The sequence below is a fragment of the Rhinolophus sinicus genome, chromosome 17, assembly GCF_057876585.1.
Source record: "Rhinolophus sinicus isolate RSI-liver-muscle chromosome 17, RSI-T2T, whole genome shotgun sequence".
NCBI lineage: Eukaryota > Metazoa > Chordata > Mammalia > Chiroptera > Rhinolophidae > Rhinolophus > Rhinolophus sinicus.
In genome coordinates this window covers 40,148,510-40,167,283 of record NC_142517.1, presented here as the reverse complement: position 1 = coordinate 40,167,283, position 18,774 = coordinate 40,148,510, and the positions used below count along the sequence as shown (strand labels likewise).

The 18,774-nt window shown below is 34.5% G+C and overlaps 1 protein-coding gene across 12 annotated transcripts in view; it reads right to left on the bottom strand.

Annotated features, from left to right (window-relative positions):
• NLGN1 (neuroligin 1) overlaps positions 1–18,774 on the bottom strand; it is a 773,311-nt gene that overhangs the window by 253,126 nt on the left and 501,411 nt on the right. The window lies entirely within an intron of this gene.

Sequence of the window (18,774 nt, the reverse complement as noted above, 5' to 3'; positions counted from 1 at the left end):
ATGGATTATGGGCCGCAGTTTGGACACCCCTGCTTTAGAGGCAAGTTGTCCAGAATGCAAAGTATGCCTATGCTCCTTACTAAAAGGATAACAAAGAAAAAGCTACGTATCCTTGCCGGACTTCACTTTTCTGCTCTGTAAAATGCATGTAGTAAGAGTACCTACCAGGAAATGTGCAGATCATGAAAGCTAGCCACAGCCATCCCCATAGCTAATCTCAAGTATGGCTCAATTCACAGAAAAATTTGTAATGATATTATGTTTGCCCACTACGACATTCGTTGTCAAACTCTACTGACAATGGGCAAGATTTTGTTTGAATCCTTTTCAATAGGAAGAGCACTGAACAAACTGTCGGTCTCAATTCTAGCCCTGGATCTCCTGTGACTACGGAGGCTGGTTCTAGCATTTTACTTCACTGAGCTGTAAAAGTCTCCTTAAATTAAGTGGTTGGATTAGATCAGGATATTTTAAATAATAGGTTTACTTGTTTCTTTGTTTTGAAATCTGGTGTAGTTGTGCATGAGAGGTAGCTATAGTGTAATAGGTAAGAACACAATCTGGAATCTTGGGCAAGTGACTTAAACTCACTGTGCTTCAGTTTTCTCAGTTGAGAAAAAGCGGGTGATAATAATATTACCATCCTCATAGGAGGATAGTTATGAAGAAGTACAGTGCTTAGAATAGTGCTAGGAGCATAGTAAGAATTTTAAAAACACTCTTAACCCTAGAATCCATTTGATAAAGAGCTTTAACTGAAGTAGGATTAAGGACCAAGAGCCCGACTCTCTTTGCCTCCATTTCACAATTCTTAGCAACTATTAAAATCTTAATACACTCTTAGGATTCTATAAACATAGTTGAAAAGTCACTGCAATAGATGATTCTGGATATTCCATCTAGTTCAAAAGTGCTATGAATTTTGAAACATTTGAACTATGCAGAATCCTAATCAATTAGTATGGATAACTGATCTCTAGGTTGACTACACGATGGGAATATTCCTTCTTCATCATCATCGTTCTGCACAGAAGTGCCCTGAAGCCCAATTCTAAGATAATTAAGTTTTCTTATCATTTATATCTCATCCATCTTTAAAAGTGATTGAATGAAATTTATTGTACATTTTTATGACCATGACCTGTACTGTGAAACAGAAGTTTCACGGTATAATAACTACCTTGAGTATAAGATGCCCTTTGATATTTTCCATCCTATTCCATTAAAAAAATGATGAATATTATTCACTAAATTGACTTCATCACTCACTAACATGCCACAACTCACTATTTGCAAAACACTTCTTTGTAGAGATTTGAGACTTATACATTGTTAGACTGTTTTTTTTCATTTGTTTGTTTTTTGTTTTCCCCTGAGGAAATTCCTAGAAGAAATTCTTGGGGCCTACTCCAGACTCACTGAATCAGAAACTCTGGGTGTGAGGTTGAGAAATCTGTTTCAACAACCCCTCCCAGTGATTCTGATGTACCGGAAAGTTTGAGAAGCACTAATTCAATAAAATAGCATTTATTTGCTACATATTATTATATAATAAAAAAATTAAAATAGAAATACTTTGAAACATGTGTCATGGCAAAAAAATACTATATAAAAGCTGATGGTGAGCCATAGCTATTGAATAAAACAGAAACTAGTTTTCTGTTTGACACCATTTCTGATTCTATAATTTACTTTCATTTGTAAAAATGACAACACAAATACACAAATGCTTAGACCCATGCTTTACTCTTCTTGGGGATTCAATATATATTTGTTGATATTCTGGAACTAATAAAAGTCATTGTTATGATTAAAAACAAAACACAAAACAGCTTACCATTAATCAGGGGTGATCAGAGTGTCTGATCAATTTACAATAATATTTTCTTTAATCCCCACTCCATTCATGGTAGAAGGTCCTCTGAAACCATTTTGTACAATGGGATGCCATCTGGAGACATTTAATTGGACCAGGATGAGTACCTGCACTATTCTATCTCAGAGTCTCCCTTTTAGAAATTTGGGATTGGGCTTTGTAGAGATTTATTCATTCTCCTTTCATGCAGCTGGACTTGAAACATAAAATCAGGAGCAGAGGAGTAGTACAATTTTCTTCTGTGTGTCTTTGAAAGAGAGAAAGCTGTTCTGCAGAAAGAATGGTGCAGGTGCACAGAGAGAAGCAGAAAGGTACATCAGCCTTAAAGTCACAGGCTGCACTTCCTTCCTTGGGAACAGTGGCATTTTGGCCTTTGGGATTCATGACACCCAGTTAATCTTCTAATAAAACTCCCTTTAAGCTTACGTCAGCTATAGTTTGTTGCAATGTTGGTTCCACATGTTTTAAATAATTTCTATTTTAAGATCCTTATTATACAATACTATGTAGTAGCAAACATTGCAAACCATAAGCTGGTTGCTACGGTAGAAAATTTTTAAGAAACTAGGAGTAGGAAAGACAAATCCTTTTGTCCAAGAAAATCCACAGAAGTGAAGTGTGCATGTAATGAATGGGAGATAAACACAAACAGAAACTTTCACTTCTTTTATTTATTTACTTATTTATAAATATCTAACAGTGCTTGAGGGTTTGGTGCTGTTTCCTCTTCATGAGGATAGTTTCAGATATTTCTTCTGGAAAGCTATTAATGCTGGTCTAGCCGTCTGCTTTGAATTATTATGATTATTTGACATTTGTAAAGTACTCATGGTGTTCCAAAAACTGTTCAGAAATTTAAAAACAAAAAATAATCTGTCCCCTTCAGGCAAAGCACATGTCCCCACTTCTACCCTAAAGCCAAGGAATTTGATGCTGGTAGAGAGAAATAAAGGATTACTACTGTCACTAATTTGCTTGGCTCTTTGCTAAACAGAATGTTTCACTGTAAAAGAGGGACGTACGCATGGGGTTAAAATTCTGCCATCAGACGGAAGATAGAGGACTAAATTTTAATGGGTTTTAAAACAGAGTTAATGTATAACTAATTAAGCTTTTTGCTTGTTCTCAAAGTTAAATATGGAAATTTTCAAACAAAAGAAAACCTTACTAAGTAAAGTCTACCAATACATTGCTGATGTGTTTCACAATTTTTTTTAGTGAAATATGAAACTCATTTATTTTTTCCATAAAAATTAAACATGTAAATTCCTTTATCCACTTATTCCTGCCAATCCAATTATATTCCTTGATGTAAAATATTTACCTATAATAACACGAGACAGAAAATGAATTTGCTTTAAATTGATGTGTGTATGTAAATACACACACATTTTTATAATTAAATTACTGAATATAAAATCTGAGCTATTCTTAGTTGGCCTCCTGTATAAATATATATATATATATAATTCTCTATTCGTAACAGTATATATATATATATATATATATATATATATATATATATATGAATAAAGCCAAAGTACAAAAAGGAAAATAAACATGTCTGGGACCTGCAACTCCATCTACTGATCAAACATCACCATAGCAATTCTTAGGGTCTCTCTCTCTCTCTCTCTCTCTCTCTCTCTCTCTCTCTCAACATTTGACCTAAACACTAGTAACTCTATTCATTACATTTTATGATGACTTAAATAAGCTTTGCAACACGGAGAGTAAATCATATGTCCAAATTCAATCTGACATTATGCTACAAATGCAATTAGCATAAAATGGACCATTGAGAGCCCACATGGTGAATCTTTTACAAGCCACAAGTAGCAACATGAATAACTAAATGGGTGAACTGCCTTGGCCTCATACAAGTGAACCCATGAAGAACAGAACTTTAAGATGGTTTATGTGTTCCCACAACACATTTAAAACCTATCTATAAAAATGTTATATCACTGAATATGGGATCTGACTGTGTATAAAGCACTCATTATGAGAGTAAACTGTGTCCCAGTAACATCAAAATAATGAGAATGCCTGTAAGGTGTCCTTCTTCTATTTATTTACATATTTTAACAGGAGACAGGAGGAATAATAAATGATAATGAAGAACCATTTATCCCCCAGGGATTAAATAGACTCTTGTCCTATTAAACACATAATCGTTAATTTTAAATGCTTCATATTTGTGACCTATGTGGATAAAAGTAAGATCCATTTCAACAAAAGAAAAAAAAATAGACTAAGGTTGCCATAAACAGAAATATCTTCAAGGGAATTCTTTAAATAAATAAGCACAAATATTTCTGTATTCTTTGGCTTATATGATAAATATTTGGGCTCTTATAATGAACAGAACTTTAGACTATATGTGTGCTATTAATATAGGCTTATCTTTTACAGGTCTATAAAAATGAAAGAATACATTAAGAACTAACATAACAAACCCTAAGAGTACGTTAAAACTACTCATTTACTGGTCGGCATAAAAAGTCACTACAGTGTCAATTTTTACATGAATTCATCACCGTATTTAAAAAGAGATAAGCCTATTTTACTTAGGAAAATAATTCTTACATGGGATATTTATTTCTGATTTTTATGCCCGTTATACCATAATAAATATACAGCTTATTATTGAATCACTTAAAAAAAAAAAAAAAAAAGAGCGCCCAGTGCATCTGTTGAATCAGACACTGGCTTGGCTTCGTGCAGATGGAACGAAAACAGCTTTGTTGACTTGCTGTCTCTGGGCCTCCGAGGTCCTAGGTACAGCTTCCAAGCCTGAATTAGGACAATGCCACACAATGTTTTTTTCATTTGGGTCCTGACATATTGCTGAGTCATAATAATTTCAATGGCTCACCTACCTATTTTTAAAAAATGATATAAAGAATAGAATTGAAAAGATCAGAGTTCACTGCACTAATAAAGGTAAATACACTTGTGAAATTTATGTATTTTGAATGTGTGTGTGTATACATACACATTATATATATATACATATATATTTCTATATATTCATATATATATATTTATCTGAGCAGTACACAAACATATATACACACATTCATACATATGTATATTTTTAAATATGTGTGTGCGTGTGTGTGTGTTCTGGTTAATGATAAATTTATTTCTCACTATGAGTTGTGGGCAAAAGGTTTGAAATGTTTGAAAGTCATATTCAAGTGACAGCAGCTGCTGATGCTGGTTCTTTGGGGCAAGTTGTGGAAAGGATATAGACCTTAGAACAGTATCTTTCAAAGTGTGGCTCTCAGACCGCTTGTATCAGAATCACTTACTCTTAAACTCCACTCAAAACCTATACTGATCAAACATTCTGGTGTTGAGGATCTTCATGTAAAACTGGTTCTCCAGGTAATTCTTCTGTGTCCTGATTTTGGAATCATTGTACTAGAGACCATCTCCACCCTCTGAGACAGGGCATCTAGAGCTTTCAAAAATGTACGAAAGATGTATTCTTCCTTCCGTTTTATACTTCCTTCTGGGTCTGTGATGGACAATGCAGTAGTCACTGGCCACATATGACTATTTCAATTTAAATTAACTAAATTTAACAAAATTAACAAATCAATTCCCCAGTTACACTAACCATGTATCAGGTGCTCCATAGACACGTGCTAATTACTATTGGAAAGTGAATTTATACAACAGCTCTGTCTTCACAAAAACTTTGATGGAACAGCTCTGCTCTAGAGGTTTTCGATGAATTATAGAATTTGGCACACTATGTTTTGACATTGAATATATTCACATTAAATTTAGGATACTGAATCACATACAATTTCTAAAATGCATATGTCATATAGATGATATGTTTTTATTGATTTTAAAAGCATTTTCTATTAGATTATATAAATCATTAAAGTTTTATTAACATTTAAAAAAATCAATATATGTGGGGGGAGAACGCTGAGTAGGTAGAGCATAGAGAATTTTCAGGGCAGTGAAACTACCCTTCATGATACTATAACGGTGAGTATGTGTCATTATACATCTGTCCAAATCCATGCAATGTACAAGACCAAAATGAACCCTAATGTAAACTATTGACTTTGAGTGTCAGTGTAGGTTGTAAGAATTGCACCATGCTGATGGGGAATGTATTAATAGATAACTGGGGAGGCTGTGCAAGTGTGGAAGATGGCAGTTCATGGAAAATTTCTACCTTTTGCTCAATTTTGTTGTGAAGCTAAAGCTGCTCTAAAAAATCAAGTCTAATAAAAATCAATATATGCTTAGAAAAATATTTTTAATAAGAAAATAAAAGACTCAAAAAGTATTTTTTAGATTCTAATATCCTTGACTATTTTTCTTCAGACAAAATAAAATTAATATATTTCATTATGATAAAATATTTATGCATATTCATAAGTATACATGCACATTTCATACCAAACAGCTGTGACTTGTTTACTAATTTTCCCTTTAAATTATAATGATATTATCTCGCGAAGGCACATATTGCTTGAACTGCCATTATAATCAAGTTGCCAATAAAGTAAACAACTTTCACGATAGTAGCTGAATCAAATAATATTCAAAAGTGATTTAGATCTTCTGGAAAAAAAACTGTAAAGAAATTGAACATCGTTAACTGGAATTGTTATGCGAGTCATGTAAAAATTTGTGTTTATTTGCAAAATTTTTCAAACTAGTTGAAGTCTTAAATATGTTTGCATTAAACAAAATATGTCTTTCTATAAAACTACTGTTGACCTATCCTTTTTAAAAATGTCTTCAACTAAGACGGGGAGAATAAAAATAATAACTAAAAAAAACATACTCAATAGGCAGAACCTGGATGAGAGAGAGAAAGGTAATGTAAGCAGTACGTGGAGAAAATTATGAGGTTGCCTAGCACCCAAAGAACTTGGAAAAAGCAAGTCACATTTCCTTAAGAGTGTAACTATATAATCTCTTAATGGGGTGTGGTGTGGCAGTCATTTTTACCTCTTGCTTGTTAAGAGAACCCATCCCCCACTTCCATCTTGGGCAATACGCCCAGCTGCCCAGGATGTATCATGACTATTTTAAACCAGTTATATTAGTCCTATTCTTCTATTCCAGTAGTTTGTCTTCAGATGAGCTGGTGATTCAGGTCTGCTCACAGAGACATAAAGTGAGCTTGGAGGAAGTGGGGTGCAGGAATTGTTCCAACAAGAGAGTGCTCCAAGATGAGAGAGCCTTTTTGTTCCTTCCCTACCTGCTTGGTTTGTGTGCTGTTTTATATGGAGTCAAAGCTGTGAGAGTGATGAAATGCAAAAGCAAAACACTGAGCAGGGGAAAGGAAGGGTGGGAGAAGGTCTTCAATCATATAATAGGATTGTTTGCTATACTTGCCCTGACACTGCAAAATCACAGAATGCTTTTTAAATGTCTTTATACTTTTAGCCACTGTGAACTGGATTTTGGGGGTCACTCTTGGCTGAATACATTGTAAGCATTAAAGAGGGTGAGATGAAAGTTATGCAAAGTCATTGCGAAGTTACAGAAGACTCCTAGGTTGGATTGTAACTTGACTCAATGTATCACCATAATTTAAAAAAGAATGTGTTGATTTTAAATGAGTCTTCTCAGACATGGAAATGTAGAAGAAGAAACATCAGAGAAAAACAAACAAACAAAACCCCTGACTGCCCATTCAAGTACAGGAGAGAGGATTTTGCCAACAGACTTGAAGTATTATGGTCCTCTTGTCAAAGTTACCTTTACAGTGGACAAGAGTTTTTCAAACTCTCTTAGCTGAGGATCATTCCTTAAGAAAAACTGACTCAGGTTGTTTTGAGTACAGCGTGTAATGATTTCCCATGTAGATTTGCCTATAGGTAAGGAATGTGTCAAGTCATGCTGATGCTCTTACAGTAATCAGTGTGACCCTTAGGTTTCTTATTCTAAGATAAGAGAACCTTATACCTCAGGCTCTGTGGGCTTAGTTAGCAAGTGACACCTGTGAGAGATGTGACAGAATGAAGTTAATTGAGCAAAAGCTTGGTGAATTCACCAAACGAAGTGCCATTTCATGAAGATTTCTTGCCAATCAGCAGGCTAGTCTCTCCTGCCTTATCTTTCCTTCAACAGTCTAAATGAGAAAAACAAAAGTGGATGGGGCAACAGAGATGGACATAGAGAGAGCACGGTTGGGGGGTGAGTGACTAAATAAGATGATAGAGATGGTAGGTAGAAATGGTAGGAGGTTAATACTATGCTTAGGAGGGAACACTGGTACTGAAGAACAAGAAAAAGGGGTGCAGTTAATAGGAAAATTAAAGTAGGGTTGATCAGTTCAATTGAAGAAAGTACTTGATAAAAATTATTTGGGGATACAAAAATTGTCAAAACAAAACTATTGGGATATGGAATTCAGGAAAGTTGAGCAGGGAATAAAGAAAGTAGAGGAGAGAAGGCTAACTTCTGCCTGGGCAGCTATGCTTCCAGGAAGCCTTATTAATATTTATTGGAACAAATATTAGTATTCCTTTGGAGTAATGATAGGTGGCCTAATACTAAGAAGATAAAGCCCTCCCACCCTGGTTCTTTCAGCTAACGTCAGAACACCTTGCTTGTTTTCTTCATTCATCCTAGAATTGGCTAAAAGTAGTGGCTATGGGAAGCCCTAAGAAAACACAATAAGTTATTATAAAGGACTGACAAACATGGTAGAAAAGAGAATAAAAAACTTTGCACCTTCACCTCCTTTTAGATAATAAGCTTGACCCTAACTCACATAGACTTTTATGACCTTTATTCTACACAAATAAGACCATTTCAGCTAGGGTCTGCCATTTGTTGTAACTCTTTTTCCACAGAGAGAAGCAAACTGGATGACTTCTAGGCCCAGCCCCCTGACAGAGCTATCAAACTAAACAGATTATACATTATGAACTCGTTTCTCTTCGCTCCACTATTGACATCTCCAAATATCTTATGCATTTGGAAACAAAATGAGAAATGTACCCATGAGTATAGGCAGTATATTTCAAAAGTGAACATATTCAGTAATTGGGTATCTTTTCACTCGAGGTGGTAGGAAAAAAAAGTGAGTTTTCCGAAAATGTAGCTGTGCATCTTTACTGTCATGTGAGCAGAGTAGAAGCTACTAGCTTTAATAAAATGAAAATGCACTTTAAAATATTGGCATTGATAAGGAAAGTCATTTGGAATATTTAACAATAAAGCTATGACTAATGAACAATCTCATCGATTCTCAAAGCGAGTGAGAATTAGGAAGAACTTCCTTGTTGATAAAACCAAAAAGAATTATTAAGTCATTTGCTAAATCTGACTGAATCACAGTATGACATATTCTCAACACAACAATATGACTATAAATACTACAGGGTAAAGCTGAGTCTGTACATGCTCTTTGCACAGCTGCAGGAGGATAAAACACTGCATATTGTTTTACCAGGGAAAATGAAGCTATGGTGACGATGGTGATGTTGCAGATGCTGATATTATTCTACAAAAGGAAGATAGACTAGCAGATAGAAAGAACTGTAGATAGAGCAATGAAGCATAAAAAACATCATGGCAATTTTCACAAACTTTTGGATTCAAACCTTGATATTTTTCATATTAATTACTTACATATTTTTGTCAGCCCTCTTATGTTGAGATTTGTGCTCAATAGAGGTTAAACACGGGCACTAACTTCCTTTTCTAACTGCAAAATATAAGTGGTGATCTAATTTTCCCAACTGTTGGCATTCTTAGAGTTCATTCCCTCCAATTTGGATTTCTTGATTCAATAACAGGGCCAAAGTCAACTCTAAGTAATATCTGAGCTAATTAGTGACAAGAGCAATTTGACTCTTCCCATTGTTATAAGAGCCATTTTAAAGCTCTAGCCTGTGTTAGGCTGAAGAGGTACAGATTGCATCAGGCTAATCCTCAAAGAATAGTGGCTATAGTAGCAGTAATTTCAGGTAAGATTTGCTTCAGTTTTCTTTATCACCAGCTTCTAACTTCCACTTAAAAAGTCCAGACAGTTTTTTCCACAAATGCTTTCTGGTCAGCCTTATAGTGCTGTACAAAGAGGGTTTCAAAGTAATTTCCTTTCCTTTTATCTTTCCAAATATTTGTCATTTCTTCCAATCTCTGCTTATTACAGCTGCAGCAAAATACACTAGAACAGTGAAGGAAGGTTCACCGAAATGTCATTAAGGAATTTACTCCAGGACTTGAACTAAACCAGCCATTCTAGGGCATAAGAACCAAAGAAAGTTGTCTGAGGAAGATTGCTCACTGCCCTGCTCTGCTGTGCCCCTGAGCTACTCAGACATTTGGTATTCTGGAGGGAGGAATTTGTCTAGTAATTGGATAAATTTCTATATAGGACCAAGAAACTGGATTCCAACATTTAGACTCTGGATTACTTTATTTGGGCTGCTGAAACAAAGCGCCCAAAACTAGGTGGCCTAAAGAACAAAAAATGTATTGTTTCACATTTTGGAGGCAAGAGGTTTGAAATCAAAGTGTAGGCAGGGTCAGTACCTTCTGAGGGCTGTGAGTAAAGGATTTATTCCAGGACTCTCTCCTTTACTTGTAGATGACCAGCTTGTCTCTGTATCTCTTCACATCATCTTCCCTCTGCTTATGTTTGCCTAGGTGTCTGACTTTCCCCTTTTTATAAGAATGGCAGTCACATTGGATCAGGAGTCCACCCTACTCCATTATGACCTTGAATTATTAACTTAACTTTCAACACATTACATCTGTGTTGACCCTATCCCCAAAAGGTCACATTCTGAAGTGGGGGGGAGGGGTGACATGATTCAACCCATAACAAACTCTAATATTTTCTTTTGAAAATACAACATATATTGGAAAGGATATGGTGAAAAGAGAACACTCGTGCACTGCTGGTGGGATTACAAATTGGGGTGGAAAACAGCAATGGAAGAATCTACTCCAGGACTCGAGCTAAACCAGCCATTCTAGGGCACAAGAACCAAAGAAAGTTGTCTGAGGAAAATTGCTCACTGACCTGCTCTGCTGTGCCCCTAAGCTACTCAGACATTTGGTATTCTGGAGGGAAGAATTTGTCTACATGGAGGTTTCTCAAAAAATTAATAATAGAACTACTTTATGACCCAGCAATTTCACTTCTGGGTATTTATCCAAAGAAATCAGAAACATCAATTCATATATATATACACCTCTATGTTCATTATAACATTATTTACAATAGCCAAGAAATGGAAGCAACCTAAATGCCCATCAATGGACAATTGTGTAAAGAAGATGTTGTATATATACAAAACAAAGAATGGAATATTACTTGGCCATAAAAAAGAATGAGATCATACCATTTGTGACAACATGGATGGACCTAGAGCGTATTACGCTAAGTGAAATAAGTCAGACAGAGAAAGACAAATATCATATGATCTCACTTATAGGTGCAATCTAAAGAACAAAATAAATAAATAAACAAAACAGAAGCTGACTCATAGGTACAGAGAACAAATTGATGGTTGCCAGAGGGAAGGTGGGTTGGGAGGCTGGGTGAAAAAGGTGAAGGGATTAAGAAGTACAAATTGGTAGTTACAAAATAGTCATGGGGATGTAAAGTACAGCATAGGGAACATAATAAATAACATTGCAATAACTATGTATGGTTCCAGGTTGGTATTAGACTAATCAGAAGGATCACTTCGTAAATTATATAAATGTCCAATCACTGTGCTGTACTCCTGATACTAACATATAATAATATTGAATGTCAACTGTAATTGATAAATAAATAAATAAATACATAAATCTGTCAAATGCATCACTTCTGAGTTACATGAATTATTTTGAGCAGAATCATCTAAGTCATCTGAAGTCTGACTTCAGATGAAGTATGGCAATATTGTGTCAATTTCAATTAAAGGGAAACTTTTTAAACTCCTTGTTTTGTTTTTCAATGTGTATTTCCCACAGAAAAAGACAAAAGTTTCTATGTTAATCCACCATCTGGCACAAGAATGGTTTCTCTCTTCAGGGTAAAGTTTCTCTTGGCCTGAACCCGTTAGTCTTTGCAAAGCTTCTGAGACTCAGAACTTGCCCAGGATGGACAAGGCTGCCTGCACATGCTCTAATAGAAGGGGACTGTTTTTCATCCAGGGATGTTTAAGCATCACGGGTGGTTTCAGCAAGGAAAGCAGAAAGATTCCAGTCATGATAGTTCTTTCTTACTGTAGATGTGTATGAACTTAGTCCCAGAGGAACTGCGGAGGTTTTAGAAGGGACGGTGAACTTGCTTAAAATATGGCACCAGGCAATTTTGGACCATATGAACCAGAAGATAGCGTTAAGATCATCTAGTCCAGCATTTCACATATTGAATATGGTAGAATATTAGTTCATAGTTGTTGAAGGATACAAAGAATTCTGTAATGAGATAAGTTTGATGAATGTTAGGTTTAATCAATATAAGCAGGTTTATTTCCTGGGGAATTTTCAGTATTTTCAAACTGCAAATGTGTATTGTGAATCTTCAAGAGAGAGATACAGTAGTTTGGATTCCTACATTTTTTGACTGTACAAGTTTTTGAAATTTCTTGCATTAATTTTGGTGAGCCATTGTTTAGGTCCTAATGAAACAGTGTTTTGTAGAATCCAGTATGGGTTACTAATCTAGTCTCATTTCCTCATTTTACATATGTAGAAATTTAGACTCTGAGAGATAAAGCATCTCAATGAAGTTCCTAAAGCCTACGATACTCAGTTGTTTGACCAAATGAAGACATGTAATAAACCAGCAGATAGCCAGGTCCCAAAGCCAAGGTTTTGATCCCAGCCAGTGAATTTTCACACTGCCACAGGACTTCATGATATACTCAACTAATCCTAGCAACTCCGGTTAGACATCATTTGCCTCTGAGAAGACCTGCTTATCCAGAACAACTGGAATCAATTGAGACATCACATTGTTTTTGTTTTGTTTTTTTTCATTTTATGTATTCTTACTTTTTGGACTTTTTTTCCCTCAATTACTGTTGACATTTTGAATTGTATTTAATTGAGAAAAAATATGCTAGTCTTGAGACATTCTCTAGCCCCATGCTGTCAGAGTCGAGGTGACATTCACCTGAGAAGCTTGTTAAAAAATGTAGTCATTTATGCTACCGGCATTTATTGGATTACCTCCTGCAAGTATAGCAGTGAATACAGTAGAGAAAGTTCCTGTGCGAGTGGAGTTTTAATTTTAGCAGAATGAGACACTAAATGTTATAAATAAATAAATAAATAAATAAATAAATAAATAAATAAATAAATAATATCTGACTGCTAAATACTTTGACAAACATACAACATATTCACAAGAGAAAATTTTGTGGTGATGGTAGGGGTTTACCTTGGGCAGTCAGTGCATTCATGCTCTATGGAGGTGACAATTGATATGAGATCTGAATGAGCAGAAGAAACAAACCATTCATGAGAAAGTTGGGAAATGAGAGATACAAGCAGAGGAAAAGCTGTGCATAGCTTCTAGTGGAGACATGCTTGGCATGAGATAGGTGGCTGGAGCACAGCAGCCAAGGAGTAGGTAGAGAGAAATGGTCATTCAGATCAGATTCCTGGGATCCAGCCTCAGACATTTTGATTCAATAAGCCTGGGATAGACTCAGAGATCTGCCTTTCAAACACAGATCTGGGTGTTTCTTATTCAGAAGGTCCATGAAAAACATTTAAGGAATTTCTGCACTAATCCTTTAGACATACATCAGACTCAAATGCAAAATCCAGAAGCATTTCCTGAGCAGAGTAGGCCCAGTGCTCTCCACTCATAGCCTGTATTTCCAGGGCAGCTTGGGAACCACTCAACTGATTTGAGGAAATTCAAAGAAAGGGTGCCCTGTAGTCATGCTATACATATAGTAACTTAGTAGTTAATTCTTCAGTACATACTGATGAACAATGCCTTCTGACATGCCCATGTAAGACTAAGTAATGCTGTGCCCTTCACATATGAAAAAGCAATTTTAAAAATTGACAGTTTTATGAGAAACATGCTAAGGAGCTTATCCAAAATAATAAAGAAAAAAAAAGAAACAGAAAAAATATATAACTTGTCATTTTAAATTAAATTATTCTGTATTTAGTTCCTTTTTTTATCCTTCAGAAAGAAAGAATAAGGGTAATAGGAAACAAAAATGTTTTCATGAGGAAAACACTAGGACTCCAATTGTCTATCATTCTTTCTCTATCTAGTAGCTTTAGATAGCGATCCACATTTTACTCATTTGTCTCGTGACAAATGCCTTTAAGATGAGTGCCTGGGTATGGAGTTGCACCTTGTTGCCATGCAACAAAGCAAAGTTTGTTGGTGACAGGGAAATGTAATACATGACCCTCAATTTTCAATATATAATTTTAAAGTAAGCTGCAATCAAAACTCAACGGAACAAAGAGAGTCTGATTATTTACAAGGTACTTAAATGTTGCAGGTATATAGCAGCACTGTGCTCAGTAAACCTCACAGCAGCAATAGAGATGAAAACTGGATCAACTTACCGATATGACAGGCAGCAGCTTGACTCCAAAATTTATACAGAGTATGTCTGGCTGAGACCGTCAATCAATTCATTCATGGTCTATCATTTCTAAACTTGTTATTCTTTAGAATGATCAATAATCTTTCTCCCTATAGAGTTAACTGCTCTTACTCTAAATTTATTTTCCATGACACCTCTGGCCCCTTTTTCTGTGGGCTCTTTAGTTCTATGGACCGAGCATTTAAGGATATGGGACATAGTTAGAATGATAGAAAGACTATTGTTTTTCTATCTTTTTTTCCTAAAAGTATTTTCTTTATTTTCCCCTAATAGTTTTATTCTTTCTCTCTCAAGGAAAGAAAAAAAGCATACATAGAGTAATTAAATATTAATAATATACATTATTCAATTTCTTGTTTCTATATTTTGTACATAAAGTGCCTTAGCAGGTTTTCAGGAAAATTATCAATTTTCTTTTAATCCTCAAAGACCAGAATGTCTCTCTCTTGATATTTACATTTATACCAAACCAAAGAATAGCATACACAAATGGTTAGAAAAGAGCTAGTGGTTAGAGACCTGGTTTCTAGTCTGGTTATTTCACCTTATATTCATATGACCATAGAAAATGTCATCTAATGCCTTGGTGTCTTTGTTTTCTCATCCTTAAATCCAGAACATTAATATCTGTTATCTCTTCCTCACATGTTTGAGGTGAATATCAAAACCTACTTTTTTAAAATGTGAGAGTGAGGTGTTTTCAAAATCATAAATATGGCACAAAAACGTCAGCTATTAAAAATCATTTTACTTGAAGCAAAAAGAAAGCAGCGTGGAAATTGATCTATTTATTATGACACTCATGTGTATGACTTAATTAAAGCAACATTTATTAATCAAAGAGAAAATGAATGCTTGTAAAATGCTTTGAAAATTACAAAGTGCTATGTAAAAGAGTGTTATTGTTATATTATCATATGTAAGAATATATCTTGGTAACTTTTTGAACATGAAGAAGTACACAATGAAAAGAAAACACACTATTACACAAATATAAGTTAATTTGATATTTTAAAAGAAGACAAAACCAACAAAATAAACAGTACATCAAAACATGCCTTTACATACTATATTTCCCCCAAAATAAGACCTAGCTGGACAATCAGCTCTAATGCATCTTTTGGAGCAAAAATTAATATAAGACCCAGTCTTATTTTACTATAATATAAGACTGGGTATAATATAATATAATATAATATAATATAATATAATATCAGATCTTATATTAATTTTTGCTCCAAAAGACGTGTTAGAGCTGATTGTTCAGCTAGGTCTTATTTTTGGGGAAACATGGTAGCAATATAAGACACAGAAGACACATCTAACCAACATTATTGAACAGCGGATGTAATCTATTGAACAAAATGACATCCCTGCTTTAACACAACATAGAAATAGGTAAAGTTATGCGGTGCATCAGTGAAACCTGTGAGCCATGACTAGACTCTCCCACGTTTTGAGTTAAAACAACTTCATATGGAAATACATTTGATCAATATCCCCACTAAAGATTTTACCATTCTATACTTTTATTCCCGCTATGAAATCATCCAAAGGCTATCAATTTAAAGTCTTGGTGAATCGACAAGAGGATGATAAAAATACAATAAAATAAAATCAATTCTCTTAACTTGCTTGGCTGATGATTTAAGTCACAAATAACCAAATTGTGTTGAACAAATTAGTTATGTATTTTATAATTAATCCTCACACAATTATTATGGTGTAGTTGTTATTCCCAGATGAGGAAACTAAAATTTGAAGTCACCAGTAGGACAAAAACAGAGGAAAGAGCTGGGCTTCAAATCAAGATTCATGTGACTACAATGCCTACAGCCTCGACCTCCACAGGCTGCAAGTAGAGATTTGATATAACTTCATTTAATAAAACATTTTATGTGGATCTAAGTATAATAAACATAAATGAACTGTATTAATTGAGGAAGTTTAGACTGGGCAGAATATATGGATCAAATTACAAAAAAATAATTAATTTCTCAGAAAAAGAACAATAGATTGATAAGAAATAATTGACATAAAATATATATGGATCAATCTTAGTACGCAAATATTAAAGGAATAGTCACACAAATTTGAAATAATTCCCACTCTTGCCCAAGCAAATTAAAGCATAGGTGCCATTTTAAACATAATAAACTAACAAACATTATTATACCTGAAGCTGGCAAAGATGACATGAGTCTAAAATGCAGTGTGGCATTATATAACCTTTTTCTGAAAGCATATCAACATTCACATGAATGTCTACCTTTTGATCTAGTAATCCCACTCATAGGTATATATCCCAAGGAAACAATCCAACAAGAAAGAACTATATTCCCAAAGATGTTCATTAAAGTATTATACTGAACAAAAATACAAATAAACTAAATGTCAAACAAAAGGGGAATGGTTGAGTAAATTATACATCAACTCGATGGTGTTTGTGCAGTTATTAAAAATGAAAAATATAAAGACTATGCAGCAACACTGAATGCTTTTATGATATAGTGAAAAATGAAGTGTGATACACTATTTTATGATACTATGATTAAATAATAGAAAATAATAACAAAAGGTGAAAATAACATGAAGGAAACTTAGAAAGAACACGTATTTTAATGTTATTTTTGTTCAATGCATTCTTTAATATATATTTCTTGCTTAATTGATATTTTAAGTCAGGGGTTCATATGTTAATGCTATAGAATAATTTTTTAAATTCATTCTCCAGTGATTTAAATTTAGCTAAGAGATTTTAACTGGTTGGTACAATCCACTGTAGCTGTATTAAGCAGATGGTTTTAGACGAGGGAACACACTATACTACTTCTAAATGTTTATATCCTGAAGACATCATGTCTCAAGCCAGAATATGGGATGGAAGTTTTTTTATTGTTTCTAGCTGGGAGCTAAAGATCAACCTCAGAGGTACAAATACAGTGGTCAATAAGATGGCAAGGGGGAAAAGCTCATCTGAATCTATTGGACACGTTTATTGAATATTCCGATATTCAAAAATCTGTGGTGTGTTTCACACTGCTCTTCCTCTGTGTTATTCACATTTTAGTGAATAATCCCAATATACAGACAGTTGCATATCCCAAGCCAGAGTGTGGGATCCGTGTTTAATGTTTCCTTATCACTTATCCTTCCATTCAGTCAATCATAGAGGAAGAAAGGGTCAGGGCCACAGAAGGCAGGATGAGACATGTGGTTCTTAGTAGCACTGTCTAATCAAAGCTTGAATGAATCCAGACCAATGCCAGACATTAATTACAATTACTAGTCAATAAATACCATTTATTTGTTTTACTTATAAAGCAATAGTCAAGACCTATTATTGCTTGGTTTCTCATAAACATTAATATTGTTGATACTTTTTTTTCCCTTGGCTTCAAGAGAATTAGCTCCTCATTTTCCTCCTATTTCTTTGTCTCTCCTTTCTACTCCATTGGCATGCTCATACTCCACCAAGCCACAAAATGTTAACATAAGAGTCTTAGCTCTTTCTCCTTTTCTCACTTGATACTTTTTTCCTATGTGATCTCATCCACGGTCACAGATGCAATTATCAGCTATTCACAATTAATTCATAGAATTATATCTCTAGGCCATAATACTCTTCTGAGTTTCAAATTTGTATAACCAACTGCCTATTTTGTATCTACTTCTAGGTATTTCAAGGACATCTCAAATTCAACATGGCCAAAACTGAATGTATGATTTTCCTTCCCTCACTCTCCCAGAGTCTGCACCCTATCCGATGTTTTCAGACTCAGTAAATATCGCTACTAGACTTCTAGGAGCACAAACCAGATCATTAAAATCATCCATGGTAACTTCACTCAATCTTTCTTTCTTTCTTTCTTTCTTTCTTTCTTTCTTTCTTTCTTTCTTTCTTTCTTTCTTTCTGTTTTTAATTTTTTAATAATTGTTTTATTTTTCAATTAAAGTTGACATATTTATTTTAGTTTCAGGTGTCAACATAGTGATTAGACATTTATATAACTTAGGAAGTGATCACCTTGATAAATCTAGTACCCATCTGACACCATACTTAGTTATTACAATATTATTGACAATAATTCCTAGGCTGTACTTTACATCCCCATGACTGTTTTGTAACAACCAATTTGTACTTCTTAATCCTTTCCTCTTTTTCACCCACCCCCAAACCCATACCAGCTGGCAACCATCAAAATGTTCTTTGTGTCTGTGAGTTTGTTTTGTTTGTGTGTTTTGTTCTTTAGATTCCACATGTAAGTGAAATCACATGGCATCTGTCTTTCTCTGTCTGACTTACTCCATTCA